This window comes from Copidosoma floridanum, unplaced genomic scaffold (genome assembly GCF_036245765.1).
Source record: "Copidosoma floridanum isolate Cflo_tuat_1 unplaced genomic scaffold, Cflo_Japanese_pri ptg000020l, whole genome shotgun sequence".
Classification (NCBI taxonomy): domain Eukaryota; kingdom Metazoa; phylum Arthropoda; class Insecta; order Hymenoptera; family Encyrtidae; genus Copidosoma; species Copidosoma floridanum.
The window spans coordinates 22,206,802-22,227,374 of NW_028321897.1; the positions used below are offsets into that span (position 1 = coordinate 22,206,802).

Genomic DNA, 20,573 nt, shown 5'->3' on the forward strand with positions numbered 1-20,573 from the left:
ATGACATACTTGGTATGAACGACTCAGTCCTTCTTGATAATTTTGGTAAAATTTGCAGAAAGTGTTTAAATAAACATACTTCTTCAAGCTTTTTGTGCATGTTTTAAACTTTCTTAACGTTTAAAAAAAAGATTTTTTTTAATTTCATCATACTCTGCTTAAAATACAAATAATTGAAAAACTTTTCCATAAAGATGTATACATCTCACAGTACAAAAAATATTTATCCAATTATTTGACTGCTTCTGTAAGTTGACTAATAACAATAAGCCTCCTCAATAGGTCTGTACGTCCGTGGTTTATATTATTGTATAACTATGTGTTACATAAATCTATGTTTAAGCTATAATCATGTCATACAAAGAAAAATACAAAATTACAATGTTTCTTACAGTTTATCATCAATATTACCAAAAAAAGCTAAGCGTACTAAGAACTTTATACTTACATATGAATGGAAATATAATAACGATGAATCTATGTACAATCTTTGTCTTAGTTATATAAATGAATTTAATACCAATTATTCGTAAGTATAAAGTTTATCTATTCACGTCTTGGCAGTGTGAGGAAATGTGTAAAAATATATATTCCAGCGTTAATGTTTAAATATCTACGAGGTAAGTGGAGGGTAATGATGTATCTTAATAAAAAAAAATACTTGTCAGAACAACGAAAACAACGTCTGCCTACATTTTCCTTGTTATTAGAATACGTGTTATCAGAAAATAATGTCCACAAACAAATTTACATGTATGTATTACTTTATTTGTTTTAATTGTGTCGTTTCATAGTATGCTAATAAAATAATTTTAAAATAAAATAATATGGATACATGTCTATCACTGGGTAGGTGTCAGAGTCTGTGAAGATTAATAGGGTATCAGTAATATTTTTAAAATACTATAGGGGCGGTGGGAGGCGTTAAGGGGTCAAGAAATATTCTGTAGATAGCAATACGGAGCATGTAGGTGGGCTACTGGAGCGTTGTGGGAAGGTTATCGAAGGGGGGGGGGAGGCTGTAAGAAACGGTAAGGTGTCTGAACAAAAATTTAGCTCGGCTAAAAAAAAGGAAAAAAGACAGAATTTCACCATATTTTGTCGGAAGCAGTTGGGGGTGGTGTCACATTTGTGTCAGTGGAAAATTGTAGGGGGATTTGTATGAGCAGATAAGAGGACTGTAGACGATTATTAAGGGGTTTTTGTGGAACTTTCTACACAAATAACGATGAACAAAGACATGCAGGTTAACATGTAACGGTGACATTTACCGAAAACAGCATGTAAAGTGATTTTTTCTGTAGCAAATTCCGTTGAAATTGATTTTTTAAGGCAAACAACTTTTAAATGAAAGGCGACTGAAAATGCATTCCAACTTACTCCTAATTTTCCTATGGAAAGGCTATGGAGCACACACGGCATTGCCACATTGTCATTGAGCTTAGTTGGTAAGCAGGGATAACTTTATACATGGGTATATCCTGGCGCACACAAGAGCGCCTGCTTACTCCTGGTTATGTTAAGGTTACAATACTTGTTTGTACATCAAGCGAAGACTAACACAAAATAAGTATGTACGCTCTTGCTGTATGTAACTATGATGTCCCCAGTAAAAAGACAAAATACCACATTCTATCATAAGAGGCTGGTGTATATTTGCTCGTTGTTAAAAATAATAATAACCAGTGAATTAATACCATATATACAGTTACCTATGTGTTATACCTCTGAACAGTAAAATAAAAAAGATGACTCGTGAGTGAACAGTGAAAAAGAAGTCATGAGCTGGTTATACACTTTGATTAGCAAATTGAGAAGAAAATAATGGGCATACTTCTTTTGTGATTTGTAAAATTCATATGTCGAAGATTGTTTGAGGATGTAATAAGGAATTGATCTTGATTTTTCTGCAGAGTCTGCTGTTGCCAATGAAATAGTGACAAAAATGAATTTTGTATTTTGAATGACAAGCAATGGAGCAATAAAAGAGTATCAAAATTTTAAAGACTGTAAAGCTAGAAGAAAAAATTATAACATGGTAATTTAAAATATTAGTACATTATTTTATCATATTTTAAATACAAAAATGATAGTATTCGTAATGTAAAAGTGTGATAGTTGTAATATACATAAATGCAACATTAAAGAGATTAACTAAAGTGTTGAGTACCAGATTACAAAAGTTAACGCTATGCATACAATTATTCTTTTATGATTAATTAAATTCAATGAAATAGTAGTGGTGACCATAACAAGCGATTTTTAGTAATAATCATTACAAATTTAAGTAACTATATGAGACATAATGAGAACCGATGTTATGAGCACGTCCATGCGGAATCAGCCACCTGGAGCTCGCAGCACGTTTTTTCAGTAGAACGTACTCTATTCAACTCGCTTGCAAGTGATAGAAAACAGCTAGAAAAAAAATGTAAAAACATAAATGGATAGGTCTTGACCTGCTTTTTCTGATGGTAACAGCTGTTTTTTCTGAAAAAATTTTTTTACGGTGCAAGAAAATCAAGTTGTAAGTCCAGGTTATTTTTTCTCAAAGTATGTATGTATGTCTATATATATATATATATATTTTTTTCTTCTTCTTATATAGACCAACCGAAAAAACAACTCATCAACGCATCTCTTCAAATTTTCAGAGTGAGAGAGCCAAAGGTGCAGAAGTTGTTTGTTTACTATCGCAAACTTTTTTTTTTGAGTAGAAAAATAAATTACAGCAGAAGGGTTATATTTCCTAAAATAACTATTTTTTTACTTTACCTTTAATTTTATAATAAACAAAAATCATGAAAAAATAATATTGAATGGTAAGTGAAATTTTAACTGAAAACTCTTTTATTTCTTTGATTTTTCACACTTTTCATTGTTTTTACGGGGAACAGATTTTCTCACAATTTTAGACTTTTTACTAGATGTATTTGACCATGCACTCCACAACTTAATACTTACGTAATTATTTCAATAAGTTCTTTAAAATTTGCGATGGTAACTATAGTTAACTTATATTTAATATACCAATTTATTAAAGGTTATGTTAGCGTAAAAAAACGAAAAAAACAACAAGAAACGATATAAAGATAACTGCAAATCAACGTAAACATGATACAAGTAAACTTGTCATGAATTTACAGATAACAATCAGAACAACAGGTGTTAGTAAGAATATACTCAAACTTCTGAGTTCAATGCGTCTCTTTTGGTCAGCTGTCTTGATACAGCAGAAAAAAAACAAAAAAAAACATGTATTTAAGCGCCAATTTTAAAATTTGACTCTAAATTTACAACCTTTTTTTCTACTCAAAAAAAGTTTGCGATAATAAACAAACAAAGTATCAGATAAAGCAGCTAAAAATCTATAGGTTCACCTGTTTTAAATATTTTTTTCAGCTCGCTTCTTTTAATTGTGAGCGAGTATAAAAATGAGTATTACCCAGCAGCCGCAACGGCTAGCCGGCTCCTTGCGCGCGGCAGCCCACGAAACCTCGCGCCGCAATCTTTATTTACTTACAATTTGTACACTTTTAGCTCTCCCACTCTAAAAATTCGAGGAAATGTAGTTGATGAGTTGCTTTTTCGATTAATCTATTCAAGAAAAAAAAAAAAAAAAATACATACATACTTTGAGAAAAATTGACCTGAACTTAAAAGTTGAGTTAAATAGAGCGTGTTCTACTGAAAAAACGTGCTGCGAGCGCTCGGTGGCTGGTTCTGTGTGGATGTGCTTATATACACTGTATTAGCCCCGTAAAATGTGAATTAACACAACTGGTGACCAAATTCATAGGTTTGGTGACGTTATAGAATGTGCTTTATTTCTAGGACTGTCAACCTTGTGTTTCTTTTTTATTTCATCTAATTCTTTGCAGATAGACGAGTTGGAGGAACTATCAGTAGGTATATGTTTTAACGCAATGACTCATTTTGAGTTTGTTGCTTGCTTGTGATCTGAAATTTCTTAGGAGCTCACAAGGTAAAGGAGAGAGCGTAGCAATATGGCTATTTTTGTCAAGGTATTTAATGAGGCAGTTTTTATGAAATCAATTAAAATATTTATAGCACTTTTTAGTGGACTGCTTGATACTGTAGTTGTATTTAACATATAAAGTCATCTTAACAGATCAGGATCAAAATTAGAACTCCAAGTTATGTATTGGAGGTGTGTAAAAATAATGCAACTTTTTTTAATACGCTAAAAAATTGTTGAAACTTCTAATTTTCTCATGCCTTCTTATGGTAGAACGGTATTCTACCCAAGCTATAAGAATACGCTGTAAGGATTTTAGTATGATTTTTTACAATGTGTAAAAAAACGACGTTGACAATGTCACCAGGTTAGTAAAATTTTTTTCATTGTCTTTTTTACGAATATTACGAACTGAAAAAGGTGAAAGATGCTTTTGGATCATTACATACATTTCTTAGTAATAGCTTACTACATTTCTTACTAATAGTAATAGAGACTCAACAAAAATTTTCTGGCATAAAGATTAAGTCGATAAATACTCACAACTTAAAGAGTATAACGGGATCATTTTTAATTTTGAGCCGAAAAACACCAAAATCGACTCTACGTAAAATTAGATGTTTTAGGCTCGTTTTAATGCCCTTTATACGTGTGTTTGTTTTTCGTAATATTTCATGCGAAGAAAGAGGAAAGGTTGATATAGATACATATCCAGTGAGACAAGAAAAGAGAAGTGCGAGCGGGAAAAGTGAGAATAATAAGCAGAAATGTGTAATTATAGGAGGATAAGTGATGGTAACGTTAATACTGTGTGCGTGGGTCTTTATGTATGTATACATTTTAGTGTAAATCTGTAGGCTGGTGGAAAAATAGATGGGTTGTCGATTTGTAGCGATTATTGTAATTATTGATTGTATTTTTACTGTGTCTTTTGTAAAATTGCAATACGCCCGGAATAGGTAGTGTGTGTGTATATACGTCTAGTTAAGGGGAAAAATGAGACGTGTGCGAGCTAGGTCGTGTGAGAGAAGTAGGGGAAACGAAGAGATAGAAGAGATTTCGAAGCAGTAGGACGCGAGCAGCGAGACTAAGAATCCTTGACGGGCCTTCGAGAGGAAAAGATGTAGATGTAGATGTAGGATGTCCGTCACCAGCTCATGACGATCTAGGGGAGGCATCATCTACAGCCTGGCTAGAGACCACGCACCTACAAGAGGCTGGATGACAGTGAGCGACATTGCGAGGACACGACGCCAACATCTACCCTGGAGATGGTAGTCTGGAGGTATTTTGCGTAGTGCGTGGTAAGGTTAGCGACTAGTGGGGAAATGAGGGAGAGGGACAGTATGTGGCACTGAGGTGAGGTTGTGCGGGTGTAGGATGTGTTGAGGGTAAGGGTAAAAAGCGAGCGTGTGGATGAGTGTGTGTGGTTAATGGTATTGTTGATTCCTTCGTGGTTAAGGAGAAAATTAAGAAGTGTACGTAAGAGGTCGAAGTTGCTGAGAGAGTGAGAGAGCGAGAGGGAGTGAGAATAAGGTAAAAGAGAGAGAAGTACGTACGTGAGCGTGAAAACATCCGGTTGTCCGAGAGGAAGACGTTTGAGTCGGGGAAGAGAGCTTGGCGGGCGTGATCGCTTTAATCTCGGGTGAGTTGATGCATTCAGGATGACGAGAAACTGTAGCACTGCGCGTTAAAGAAGTATCGAAAATGTGTGTGTATGCGTGTTCGAGGAGCCGTCTGAACTTGGAAGTCGGTGAGAGCCCGCTTGCCCGTGGTAACAGGGTGAGGAGAGAGCGTGCGTATCCAGAGTCGTCTGAGCCCCGGTAGTCGGTGAGGGGCCACCTGTCATTGGCAATAGGATGAAGAGAGAGCGTGTGTATCCAGAGTTGCCTGAGCCTCGGCAGTCGGTAAAAATCTGTCTTTCTGCTGTAATAGGACGTAGTAGGAAGTGTGTGCGTGTGCGCGTTCGCAGCGTCGTCTGAGACTTGGTAAACTGGTGAGTGAGGCTGATGATAGGACTTCCTGCGACAATAAGTGTGCGTGTTCACAGCGTCGTCTGAGATTCGGCAGACCAGCTGGTTAGGCCGCTGGTAGGACATCCTGTGGACAACGAGAGAACGTGTAGCGTGTGTTCTTGTCGTCGAATTGATGCTTGAGGTAGCTCGTGATCGAAGACGTTGCGTTCTAGCCAAGTCTTCTCGACGGACAGTCCACGGTGAGGCCTCCTCTAGGTAAGGAGTCTACATCAGAAGAGCAGAGCTGAGTCAAGCCAAGGTGTTAGAGAGAGTGTTGATTCGCAGAGTTTTGTCGTTTGAGGAATTTTAGGTGTTCGAAGGTGATTTTAGTGCGTTGTATCGGAACGGCGTCGCGTTGACGTGAAAACATCGATTCAGGCTTGAAAATGCAGCGTCACAAGAGGGGCAATCTTTATTCAGATAGCTAACTCAGAAATCTAAAAAATCAAATAGCTAAAGGGTTACATGAACTTGACTTCCAAGATTGACCCGAGTGTACAGCACAGTCGCACAAGCAAATTTTAACACGTCAGCACAGCTGTGAAGTTATCAACAAAACTTACGGAATAATTTATTGCAATATGATTACAGTAATAATCAATTATAATAGCTTTTTTGGTACCTCCTTTACAATAACAAGGATTGAAGTAGAATTTTAGTATACACCACAATTAATGCTAAATAACCTAAAAGATCATAGATATATGCTCCATATAATAATATTGACCTTTTAGTACATACCTCATGGGCTTAGAGACTAGCAATTTAATAACAAAAGACATTATTAGCTGGAAGCCAACTGATTCCTAACACTTGAATTGATGGATCACCTTTACTACCTTCAAAATTAAATGAGTACTAGCCAATAAATAAGATTACAATTCTTTGAAGACTTTGTTACTACTACACGATTACTTGTGCAATATAAAAAAAACTTATAAAAAATGCTACAATAAGCGATTATTCCTTTCTCTCTTCACCTGTGTTTTCTCCTCAGGTAATGTATGAGCACCACAGATTATTTTGTTTATGTAGATCCCTTGACTTAATACGGAAAGGGCTAACAGTTTATTTTTCTTGTAGCCAAATATCAGCTGTCTCACCATGTGAAAAGCTAATAATCCTAAATAAGCCAGACTATACCTCACTGTTTTTAGTACAAAGATTTGTATGGAATCAGAAGCCTTGAATGTCCAAAAGATACACTAATATTTCTAATATTTCTGATCTTACTTTTTTTTTTTTTTTTCTACTGACTTATCGGTTACTACGAAAGCCTATTAGCCTAGTCATCGGGCCACCCACTTACCACCTATGTGTAGGGGTGTATTGCCGCCTCCATTCCTTGAATTAATATCATACCATGGGGACAGTGAGAATACCTCCGGTGAAATACCTTGCCAGTTAAACTGACACTCTCTGCACACACCAATGGTCACTCGTCACATTTCAAGATGTTCACTCCTCGTCAGTTAAGCTGGCATTCTCTGCTGAAGCATTGGATCCAGGTTAATTAGCATCCTTGGAGAAGCCCCATGTTTCAGGGATCACTTAACGCCGCGGCGTTCTGGTAAGGCTGGCGAGCTCTGCCTGGCATCGGATCTACTAATCCATAAATATATCCCTAACACTATTTTACATTTACCTAGGCCCGAAGAGCTGTTGGGCAAGGAAAAAAACTCTGGAAATACTCTGAAAGAAAATTCTACGCAAAAACAAGTCCTGAAATAGCTGGAATTTCATAGAAACTTTTTCTGGTGAAAACATTTTTTGAAAAAATCGGCACTCACTGGAAATCGAACCCACGACTACTAGAACGGCCGTGGCGTTGAAAGGGTACTAAGCAAGCTTACTACTAAGGAAACGCTGCTTTTATATCCGATCTTACTTATGTAATCAAATCTGTTGAAATATCTTTTCGATGTCTTGAGCGAAACTAACTTATAAATTCTCCAATCTGTGATAGGATCAAAGAGACTAAGAAATAGATTTGGACCTACACGAAATAAACTATTTCAAAAAATTGTGGACTGGGCTTTAGAAAAGCTATTTCATAAAGCTATGAGTCTAGTTGAGAAACGAAATTCTTTAACTCCTTCGTAATACAGCATAAATAAAGATTCCTCTGAAAGATATTTGAGTTTAAGCATGTGACCGAGAGCCAAACATTCTTACATGAAGGTTAAATATGCATCACAAAGTCAAGAAACACTTTAAAATCCAAGCTGTAGACTACGTATCGTTAATAATGGAAGATTTTAAAAGTTTCCGATCTTTAACGAGAGGTATAGGGTCCGATTTATAAAGCAATCTGACTTCGTAGTGACCATCCTTATCTTTCAAACATGTGAATTCAGACCGTCTTTCACATTGTATCTCATCCGAAATTTACACCAACTTCGAACCAATCGGAATTTTTTCTACTTTTTGAAACTCCTGTAATAAAGAGATTAATTGACATTCTTAATTACAATATATAAATACAAAAATAAGTAAGTCATCGATTTCTATAATATCCTAGCAAAACGAGTATTGGTCGCTAATAAATTGTTTGAGTAACTTTGCATCCTGCACAAACTCCCTCTCCTACTATACTAATTAAATATTGACGCCTTAAGTAAAGCAAACTACAGAGCATTTATGCGATACCTATTTTAATTACGGTAATCAGGCTTTTTTTTTTTATCGAACCTGAATTTGAATCACCACGATCTTAATTCTAAGTTAATTTTGAACCTTCGTCGTGCAACAGCTTTTGATGCTTTTCTTATCAGTGAGATACAGATGCTTACATATACAATCCTTTATCTTATGATGACCTCAGTTGTTGAAGCACAATCGTTTCTTAAAAACTTAATCCTTTCTAGAGTCCATCGATAGAGGTTTAAAACGATCACACTTTACAGAGAAGTGATCATTTCGGCACAAAAAACAGTAAATTTGAGTTTTAGCAGTAACTTGACTATCACCTCTGTCAATGACTATAATTGATTGATGAGATAAAGAAACTATATGCTTAACTAACTGCTTTGAGTGTTAAAATTTAGAGCTGGGAGCTTTGGTTTCACAAGCTTTGAGAGTTATAGTCTAAGATTTAATAAAGATTCTTAGTTGATCTAAGATAGAAGACTGAGAACTACTGCCAAAAAACTTTTGCTGATTCTTATTTGTAATAATATTGAATGTGCTAACGACTACTGTGATAAAAAGATCTCTATTATGAGGTCTCAACCCACTGCCTGAGTGACTCCATTTTATTTAACATTTTTTTGGTCATACATTTCAGTTAAGTTCTTATTACTGACTTCATGAGTTAGCAAGTTAGAATAAATACATGCCTCTAATAACACAAGTTCGCAACTGGTAAAACCTTATAATACTATCTATACCCACATTGCAAGTCCCCTGTGATTAGAAAATATGAATCCTAAAATTTTTCATACAAGATGTAGAGCAGTTACTATAGTAAATAAAAAAAAATTAAATAAACAATAATAACTTAGAGAAAATTCATTTACTGTGGCAATTAATATTGCTTCTTTGCAGTTTTCGTTCAAGTAAGCTTAATCTTATCAAATGCATTTATCAAATTCTCATCCAAACCATGAGTTATCCTCTGTGTACCGGTCATTTTGAAATTTTTAAAGAAGTTACTTATTTCATTATACAATCTCATTTGCTTGGCGTATAACTTTCCCCTGATCAAATTAAGTTTTTTTGACTTAGCTAGTACAGAGGCTTCAAAAGCTTGATAATTAATAAAATAAATTGCGAGATGGGTCACTAAAGGTTATTTTAATCTTATCAATTTACTTAACTCACCTAACAACTAATTTTCAATTTAACGCTGGCTCAATATTTCTAATTGTAGTCTTTGAACGTGTATATTTCACTGCAACAAAATTAGAAAACATCAACATAAGCAATAAGAGGCTAGTGAATACATATGACCTGGCAGAGGTCATGAGCAAGTACATCAAGCTACAGGAGATGGGGTATGCGTAGGGCCTGCAGCAGTGCCCAGGAGGAACCATAAGGGTCTGCAGTCGACGATAACAATAGGAGCAGTAACGAGCGTTAAGCTTGCAGCAATAAAGAAGCAAACTGCTTGATTTGAACTTTGGCTAAAGCTTTGTGAGGGTATTAAAATGATATTATTATTAATGATCTCATAAACTTTGTCAGTTTTTGACTAATTATATCTCATTTTTAACAGTTTTTTTATTGTTACTTGGGTCTGGGAAGTATATTGATGCGAATAGGAAATCAGTAATAAGGGTCATTGCAAAGGTGCCATTGTCTTCACTTCGTCAATAACTGTACCTGTCATTTCTCCTTAACATGTACGACTTATTAACATGATCACATCGTTTTTAATGGGGTTAGTTGTCATTTATTCATTATAATAATTCCTAAAATCCAAATAATCCTATTTTTACAGAGTAATAGCTTTTTAGTTAAAAAGTTCACACCAAAGTATACCTTCGAAGGAGAGCTGACAATAAATTCCAGGTAAACGATAACTTTTCTATATACTATGTATTACTACTACTTTTTCCCTTTGGATACTCTCTGGGTAGTACTTTTAAGTGTGGTCGATGATACTATTACGCTACGCTGCCTTGAATTTATTCCAAACTAGCTTGCTATCATTACTTATGAAGAAGATGATGTTAAAATTCAAATATACTACCTTAAATCACCATGTAATGTGTAGATTTAAATATTGAAGAACAAAAAAAACTTACTATAGGATTAGCTGGAGTTCGGGTATAACTGTCAAACTAATTATATACGTGTGCTTCAGAAGGCGTTAAAACATGCAAGCTAGATTTGTATAAAAGGTGGAAAAAAAGAGTGAAAAGGAAAAATTATGCTAGATTAACAATAAGTTATAAATTATTGTACTCTAAAAAAAACCTTTTTGTAATAAGTCTAAATTGTTATTTTCCAACATAGATGTTGATATTGATGACTATAGTTGCCCATTGTCAAAAAAGTTCTGAAAGATAGTTCTGTGATTTTTTAAAATCATCCTCTGTATTGCGATTTAACTGAAAGAGCAAAAAATAAAAAAGAACATTAAAGGTTGGATGAAGTTAGTATTATAGTACCTAGTTATATTAAATCGAAGATATTTATAATATCTTTTAAAATATGTACATAAATGTAATTAAAAAAAATTATGACAGCAAGAACAAAATGTTGTATTATACATTGTTTTAGTCACTGATAACAAGGCCAACATCAAATTCTATTGGTTTTCAACTGCTTGGCACAAGAAAACAAAGATTAAGTTGGATTTACACAGTAAGGAGGCAAAAATACGTAAACAAAACTCTTTAATTAAAAGTTATTACATAAAGTATGAAAATAAATTTACTACTGTTTTATTCTAGACCTAATGGGTAAGTCTGGAAACTGACTTTGTCAAATTACATTTGTAGTGAGCATATTGTTGGCAATGCAAAATCTAACGTTATGTATAGTCTATGTTTAATTCTCACAATATTCTTGGGCATTTACAAAAAAACAAAAAATAAATAAAAGTAGTAATTTAAAATTATGTGATGAATTCATGCAACTTTGCTGTCATCAAAAGGTTAATATTAGTAAAAAATGCCAATAAATAAACAATGTTATATGCACATTTTGATTTTCCATGTGCAGTAGACAGAGTTTAGACTTTGGAAGTTCACCATTCTTGATTTCGCTACATTTTCTGCACTAGATCAACAATGTTGACATCTTACTTTTGAGGTATGTTAAACATACACATATAGGTAAAGATGAATAAAACGATATAAAGTATATTGTTTTTAACCATATTTGTGATAAATTATTATAGTAGTCGTTGAATAAATTTTATTGCAGTTAAGTGTTTTTTTGCATTTCAATTCGTTGACGATCGAAATGAAGATCAGGAAATGAAAAAGGTGTTTACATGAGTGAGACTCTTCAGAGTAAAGAAAATTACATAAACGTAGTAGTCGAGATTAACTATTCTTTCCAGAATCATTACGGATAAATCTGCTTGGACTTCACATTAGTCACTCTGTTAGTCTCTCTTACTCTTATGATCATCACATAATTCTGAGTGTCACCGAGTAGACTTCAATTTATTATATTGAAAAAACAGTAACAATAGGATTCCAAAACTTTTTTATACAAGTTAATAGAGTTGCATTTTGCAAAATGTTAGTTTTTGGTTAGAATAATGAGAGTAATTTTTGATGTACGGTAGAATCCTCACTGAATTTAAGGTTTCATCTATAATTTAAGTTTTTCTGAATCAACCTTTAGTCTAATCTATTATTACTTATCTATCATCTTACTAATATATAAAGCAATGTTGCTAAAACCGTTGTAATCGCTAAACGCAAAAACTACTGAACCGATTTTGCTAAAATTTTCCATACTGATTCTTGATGATTCTGAGATGGTTTTTGCATAGTTTTTTTCTTGAAAAAGTTATTAACAGTAGCGATAAATAAGCTCAAAGTTTTTCTAAATAAAGCTAGCTTTGATATTTAGTTTAGTAGGATCTGCTAGGTGGCGTCGAGGTAAAATTGAAGCCACCCACAATCAAAGATAGTAAAGAGTGGCTACAAGATAGCTCATAAATTTGACGATTACCGTAGTGGATCATTGGCACTACACCAAGAACAGAGTAGTCCGTCGTGCAGCTGGGTATTCTGGCTACCGATGACACTCTTCTTTCATGGGCAAGCAAAATAAATCGGGTTTTACCCCGGATCTCCAAAATAACCGAGTGCCACGGAAAAATAGGCGTTTGGAACGTCAACATCTCTGGTGGAACATCAGGAGACGTGTACAGCCCGAGCACAACCTGCTCCAACACTTCGGCCGTTTTGTGGCCGTTCAACCATTTGACCTGTTGCTGTCAGAGAATTTTCTACTTTAAATGCAAGCTAGGGAAGACAGCCCTGTAGAGTACCCGAAGCCACAATAGCCTGCTTCTTAGTGGTTGTCCCAACAGCATAACTACAGAGAAGGTATTCTCCAGGTCCACTTTCCTGACTAACAATGAGTGGTTGGTTAACTGGGGAACAACCTGAATACGAGAAAATCTTTAGTCAGCGTCGTACCTCCTTACTGTATGGTCTTCGTACACATAGACTCGAAGGATAAGAGTCAAGCTACCTACAGCTGGCTCTTTATCATCAAGAATAATAATAAGAAATAGCTGCAAGTTTCACCACTGCCCCTATTTAGGTCCATTATAAGTATTTACATTTCCTACTCAACCATAAATCTCATCGGTTCTTTTAAGGACCACTTAATTTGAAATTACCTTGCCCACAAATATATTTTTACAGCGATTTCCGGAGATAACTCGTAAACTAAAAGATTATGTAAAGCCGGCCACTATTAAACCAAGTCAGTCATTCACTGGGAGACGTCACGAGCAGAGTTGTTTGTCGCAAGGTTGGGAACCCCGGTGACCGACGACGCTATACTATCCTCTCGACTTTAAGCATTCAACCAGGAATCACCTATCCTCTCCAAAGTCTGCGCTGGAAGAACCTAACAGCTGTGAAGAAAAAATAATAAACGTGAGCCAACGGGACAGTTTCGAACGGGCAAGCATCACGTACCGACCTCTCCAGCTTAGATCACCAAAACAACTGAGTCTGCAAATAAAGAAGATGCTTGAGACACCAACGTCTTCGACGTTATACCAGGAGACGTTGGAAAAGAGCTCTACAACTATATCCAAAGCTTCAGAAGTTGTAGTTGTCCTCCTTCTCAGTGTGGTGCTACAATAACAGGCCAGATAAGATCAGCCTGACGTAAAGAGGCAATTACGTTTGCTACAAACTTCAGTCAAGAAAGAGTTTACTTAAGAAACTCACTAGTTTTTTTCAGGGTCATTGGACGTTAAACTACACTGCCAAAAAATATATCACAACCTTATAAAGTTGGAAAAAATTGCCTTGAGAACTCGCAAGAGTCTCAGCTATGACAAAAGTCACAAGATGTTAAATTGGAATGAAAACTTTTAATGCATCTTATGAATACAATTTTAGGCGTCCAGAAAATGTCGAAAGAATTTATTAAGTGAAAAATCATTTTTTTTGTATAACCCTTATAGTAGTCCCTTGAATCTCCCAGATTCTCTCTCTCTTCAGGCTGCGTTCACAGTGGTAGACACTAGTATAAAACTAGTGTCAGGGCTGAGCGTGTAACTTGAGCCATGTCGTAAATATAATTGGCATCGGGTCAAATATTATATTTACGACGTTTCATAAAAAACAAAATCTTAAATTTGGTGATTTTACGCCACATGTCCCATCGTTGCTGTGAAAAGGGTGTGTAGACGTGCAAAAAATACTTCAACACCAGCAAAAGGATTTGACTGGGGCCATTCGGGTGTAATATTAAATATTTGTTGAAAAGTATCTTACCACTAGGCATGCATTATCTTAAAACTCGGGCTGAATTTAAACTTGATTTGATTGTTAAGACACGTAACAGAAAAAAAAAATGTTAAAGTGTGCGATCTATTTCTTACTAGTTTGAGGGCATTCGGTGTAGGTATGCGTCTTACCTTACGGGCTCCACTAGTTTAGTAAATTGTAGCGCGCTCGCCAGGAATCGATATAAATGGCTTTTTGAGAGTTGATCGCGACCGGTGACCGGTCACAATACACTAAGAAACTCAGTGGTTCAATCGGGGAATCCGATAATCGTCGACTTCGACGAGATAAATCAAAGTAACGTGGCGTCAACTTAACCTTTTATCCCATATTTAAAAAGTAAATAACGTAACAAGACCAATACACTTTCCGATTTATCGAATTCACCGATTGATCCCCTGTTGGGGGATCTGATCGCGATATTTCGATACAGCCTGATACTGTTCTATAAATCTCGAAAATAGCGCTCTAATTGGTTAGTTCCAGTGATATTCGATGGAATACTTAGTTCAGAATAACTGACCAATCAAAGAGCTGCATCGAGTGATATCGGGCTGTACCGAAGTATCGCGATCAAAAGCACAGGGACGTAAGAAAAGCATTGGTTGATACATATGTATGTGGGGAAGTATGGGGCACTACCGGCAGCCCAACTTTATTAATTAATAATGACGAAACTTCTTGGAGTAAAGCTATGAAAAAAATGTCATTTCAAATGCACAGTATTATAATCATGTATACTAAACATTGCCGTGTCAAACTGGTATTTGAAAATTCTCGTACGGCCATTTTTTTCGATTGACAATTGTAACCGCTACTTGTACTAAATTACTGTTATTATTATGTTCGTAATTTAGTTTTTTAAAAGAATCAGCAAAAAACATTCAGGACAATCAATTCAAAATAATTTTTTTCATTAATTCCTTGTTAGTATTAGAGACATACAGGGTGAAGGAGTGACCTAACTTCCGCCGCATGCACCGTTTTCACACTATCTGTGAAAATGTAAGTGCATAGTGCTTGTGTATGCACGTGTATATAGATGTACTAAACAGTGCTATTCTTACGTCTTTGCATATCATGTATATGCCAATTTAAATTTGGAATCGTTATGTTGTGGTAGCCCCATAGATGCAGGGTAGAGCTGCAGGACAGAATTCTCTCTATAAGCTGCTATGCTTAGTCTATCCTGGGGCTCTACAATAGTAAACGATGTATCGTCATATTGCAAAATTCCTCTCTAAAATTTCTTTAGTTTTCTCAATTTTCTCAAACCTTTTTTATTCGAAGACTTTCAAGAGAAGTTTGTGATATCGTGAGATATATTTAAGTTGGTAGAGCCTCTTGTGACGAGTTTCGATATATCGAAAAAAATAGTTTTTTGCGATATCCGATAGACCACGCATTCGGCTTAACATAAAAAAACTAAAATCGCGAGCACAGTCTTAGGGAATATCGCACAATTTTTTAGTTTTTTCGATATATCGAGACGTGTGACAAGGCTCCTTGAGTGGTTTTGGGTATCTTAAATATATGATTTTAGCTCTGGTCTCAACTTCAACATAAAAACCTGACGTCGCGTTAACCTTTAGATATCTGTTTGGTCGTGACGTCAAGATTCATGGTTGATGCTGCGACCGCAGCAAAACCCAGATACTTAAGGGTGCGTTCGATTCACATCAGGCGATCGCGTATTGATCTCTCATTGGTTAGTTACTCCCAAGTACAGTATATCTACAAATAATACTGGTACTTGTACATGAATATACCAGACTATATCCGATCAGCAATCGATACGTGACTGATACGCAACCGACTGATGTAAACCGAACGCAGCCTTAGGTAACGCAATACCACCGTTACTACAGGATAGACCTTTTGCACTGCAGGATAGACTTCACACGGCAGCTTATGGAGAAATTCCATCCTGCATCGCTCTATTGAGCATCATGTGACTGGGTTCGTATTCCGTAACTTGTCCAGCTTACATTTACGCTTACTACAGTAGACTCCAGTTAGCGCAAGTGTCAGCAACTAGCTAGCTATTGCATGAAGTTACCCCCGGGGTGGTATTTTGTAACGTGTCTAGCTTACATACGCCCTAGCTAGACTAGACAAACTAAACTTGACGTCATGTTACAATGCTAAAGTGAATGGTAACGTTCTGTCAAAGCTAGCTAGTCTATAGTCTAGCGCTAGGCTAGCTGGTGCACGAAGTTACGGAATGCAGTCTTTGGACTTACACTGGACGTATTAGGTTATGCCACACAAGCTTATCCCCCAGATGGCGCGATCGTGCCTACGAGAATGTGGCGTCTTCAAGTGTAAGCATATATACAATGTCTACATGTATTCGTTTGTATTGGGATCGGGTTATTGAGTTATTTGGAACTCAAAAGCCTAATATTGGAGTTTCAAATGTTTACCACAATGTACATGGATAGAAGGAGGCGTGGCGCTGACGTCGGAGAGCCTACTCTCGCGGAGTCTCGCAGCTTCCAAAATTCAGCACCTCACGTAAAACTACATTGGTAATTGGCGCTTGAGCTTAGTTTCAATCACAATATACATATATATATATATATATATATATATATATATATATATACATGCGCACACTATATGTATACACGTCTTTTTGCGGTACACCGTACTTCCACGTGAGGTGATGCGTCGATGTCGCGCGATGCATTAACATGCGTTTAATGGGATTGCTTGACGTGACAATACAGATAGGCAAAATATATATCGATATACCGGAAGTACCGATATTTTTTCACCGATATATCTACACGTTTTGCCGTTACATTTTTCCACCGATCTATCGTAGATCGATAGATTTTTAACGGTATCGAAACAACATCACGAACAATAGATTTTCGTCCATACAAACATTTAACAGTCAAGATTATTAAAAACAAGAAAAACGGTGGAAAAAATTACGCACTGCAAATATACACAGTGCGTTTTTAATCAGTTAATCATTTTTGTATGTGCTAATACTTGAAATTTAACCCAATTTCCGTGTGCATTTATATACACATTTATCGATGTATCGGAATATGGGTGTACTATTCCGATAACATCGATATGCTTCAGATATATAATTAATATCTGGATATATTTTTTGTGTTGGCTCAAAGTAACTCATTGTACACTACACTTACACTGCCATCTACGCAACTCAACTACCGTATGTCTTTAAACGAATTTTGATACTTTTGAATGTATATGTGATAGTCTCCCAGTGTCCGGACACCGTTGAGACTATCATATATATATATATATATATTTTTGTCAATACACTGACACTGCCATCTATGAATCTTGGGTGCTCCAACTATCTAAACAAATTTTGATACTATCGACTATATACGCGATACTCATGCAGTGCCGACCCATCGTTGAGACTATTAATTTTGTCGAGTCACTGTTGCGTCGTGTCGCGATACTCTCGCAGTGTCGAGACACTATTGACACTATGGTTTTTGTCGCGTAGCTGTTGAGTCGTGTCGCGACAATTAAACGTCGGTACAGAAGGATTTTCGGCATTTTTGCATTTAGTGATTTAGACAGCTAGGAGCGTCTTTAAGAATTTAGTGAAAATTAACCTTTGTATTAAGTTATACATATATATAGGTGATCCGTTGTTTTTTTGTTTTTCTTTTTGTGTTTATATTCATCATCGCCCCTTAAGGGCTCAGACATGGCTATTTTGACACTATAAAGTGTATTTAGCCATACGTTTGGTTTAATAATAGTAGGGGGAAACGGTAGATAGATTGGTAGGTTTATTGAAGTACAAATCCCATCCTGAAAATATTCTCATTCATTAATGAAATTTTTATCCAGAGTGGGATTTGAACCTCGGACATCAAGATCTGTAGGCAGACACGCTACCGACAGAGCCATCATGTGGCCCAAGGTGACCAGTTGTGTTTATTATCATCGGATCACACTTATTGGTACTTTATTTTATGCTCCTGGGGTAGAAAGAATAAAAGAACGACAATATACACAATAGGTGTACATACGGGTTTGTGTACCGTGTTTTGATGTTGATGCGGGGTTTTATACGTTTAAACTCTGTTTACAGACAGGTAGTGAAACAAAAAGTTGTACGTACGTAGTATACAGTATACTCTAGATTAGTACTGTAGTAGTGTGCAACGTCGTTGTCGTCGTCGTTAACCAGATAGTACCTACAAATGGCTGTACAATTTTTATTTTTTAAATAATTTTATAAGTCAAGAGAATCCAGAGTTACTATGGGTTGCAATTGTGCGTATAATATCTATCTGGTAAATAAATATATGTATATCTGTAAATACGGCATATACATGTAGAAAAAGTTCCAAATGCAAAAATGCCGAGAATCCTTCTGTACCGACGTTTAATTGTCGCGACACGACTCAACAGCTACGCGACAAAAACCATAGTGTCAATAGTGTCTCGACACTGCGAGAGTATCGCGACACGACGCAACAGTGACTCGAAAAAATTAATAGTCTCAACCATGGGTCGGCACTGCATGAGTATCGCGTATATAGTCGATAGTATCAAAATTTGTTTAGATAGTTGGAGCACATAAGATTCATAGATGGCAGTGTCAGTGTATTGACAAAAATATATATATATATATGATAGTCTCAACGGTGTCCGGACACTGGGAGACTATCACATGTACATTCAAAAGTATTGAAATTCGTTTAAAGACATACGGTAGTTTAGTTGCGTAGATGGCAGTGTAAGTGTAGTGTACAATGAGTTACTTTGAGCCAACACAAAAAATATATCCAGATATTAATTATATATCTGAAGCATATCAATGTTATCGGAATAGTACACCCATATTCCGATACATCGATAAATGTGTATATAAATGCACACGGAAATTGGGTTAAATTTCAAGTATTAGCACATACAAAAATAATTAACTGATAAAAAACGCACTGTGTATATTTGCAGTGCGTAATTTTTTCCACCGTTTTTCTTGTTTTTAATAATCTTGACTGTTAAATGTTTGTATGGACGAAAATCTATTGTTCGTGATGTTATATCGATACCGTTAAAAATCTATCGATCTACGACAGATCGGTGGAAAAATGTAACGGCAAAACGTGTAGATATATCGGTGAAAAAATATCGGTACTTCCGGTATATCGATATATATTTTGCCCATCCGTATTGTCACGTCAAGCAATCCCATTAAACGCATGTTAATGCATCGCGCGACATCGACGCATCACCTCACGTGGAAGTACGGTGTACCGCAAAAAGACGTGTATACATATAGTGTGCGCATGTATATATATATATATATATATATATATATATATATATATATATATATATTGTGATTGAAACTAAGCTCAAGCGCCAATTACCAATGTAGTTTTACGTGAGGTGCTGAATTTTGGAAGCTGCGAGACTCCGCGAGAGTAGGCTCTCCGACGTCAGCGCCACGCCTCCTTCTATCCATGTACATTGTGGTAAACATTTGAAACTCCAATATTAGGCTTTTGAGTTCCAAATAACTCAATAACCCGATCCCAATACAAACGAATACATGTAGACATTGTATATATGCTTACACTTGAAGACGCCACATTCTCGTAGGCACGATCGCGCCATCTGGGGGATAAGCTTGTGTGGCATAACCTAATACGTCCAGTGTAAGTCCAAAGACTGCATTCCGTAACTTCGTGCACCAGCTAGCCTAGCGCTAGACTATAGACTAGCTAGCTTTGACAGAACGTTACCATTCACTTTAGCATTGTAACATGACGTCAAGTTTAGTTTGTCTAGTCTAGCTAGGGCGTATGTAAGCTAGACACGTTACAAAATACCACCCCGGGGGTAACTTCATGCAATAGCTAGCTAGTTGCTGACACTTGCGCTAACTGGAGTCTACTGTAGTAAGCGTAAATGTAAGCTGGACAAGTTACGGAATACGAACCCAGTCACATGATGCTCAATAGAGCGATGCAGGATGGAATTTCTCCATAAGCTGCCGTGTGAAGTCTATCCTGCAGTGCAAAAGGTCTATCCTGTAGTAACGGTGGTATTGCGTTACCTAAGGCTGCGTTCGGTTTACATCAGTCGGTTGCGTATCAGTCACGTATCGATTGCTGATCG

The 20,573-nt window shown here is 36.2% G+C and overlaps 1 protein-coding gene across 3 annotated transcripts in view; it reads left to right on the forward strand.

Annotated features, from left to right (window-relative positions):
- Positions 1–20,573, forward strand: part of Hel89B (histone acetyltransferase 1) — a 779,777-nt gene that overhangs the window by 337,017 nt on the left and 422,187 nt on the right. The window lies entirely within an intron of this gene.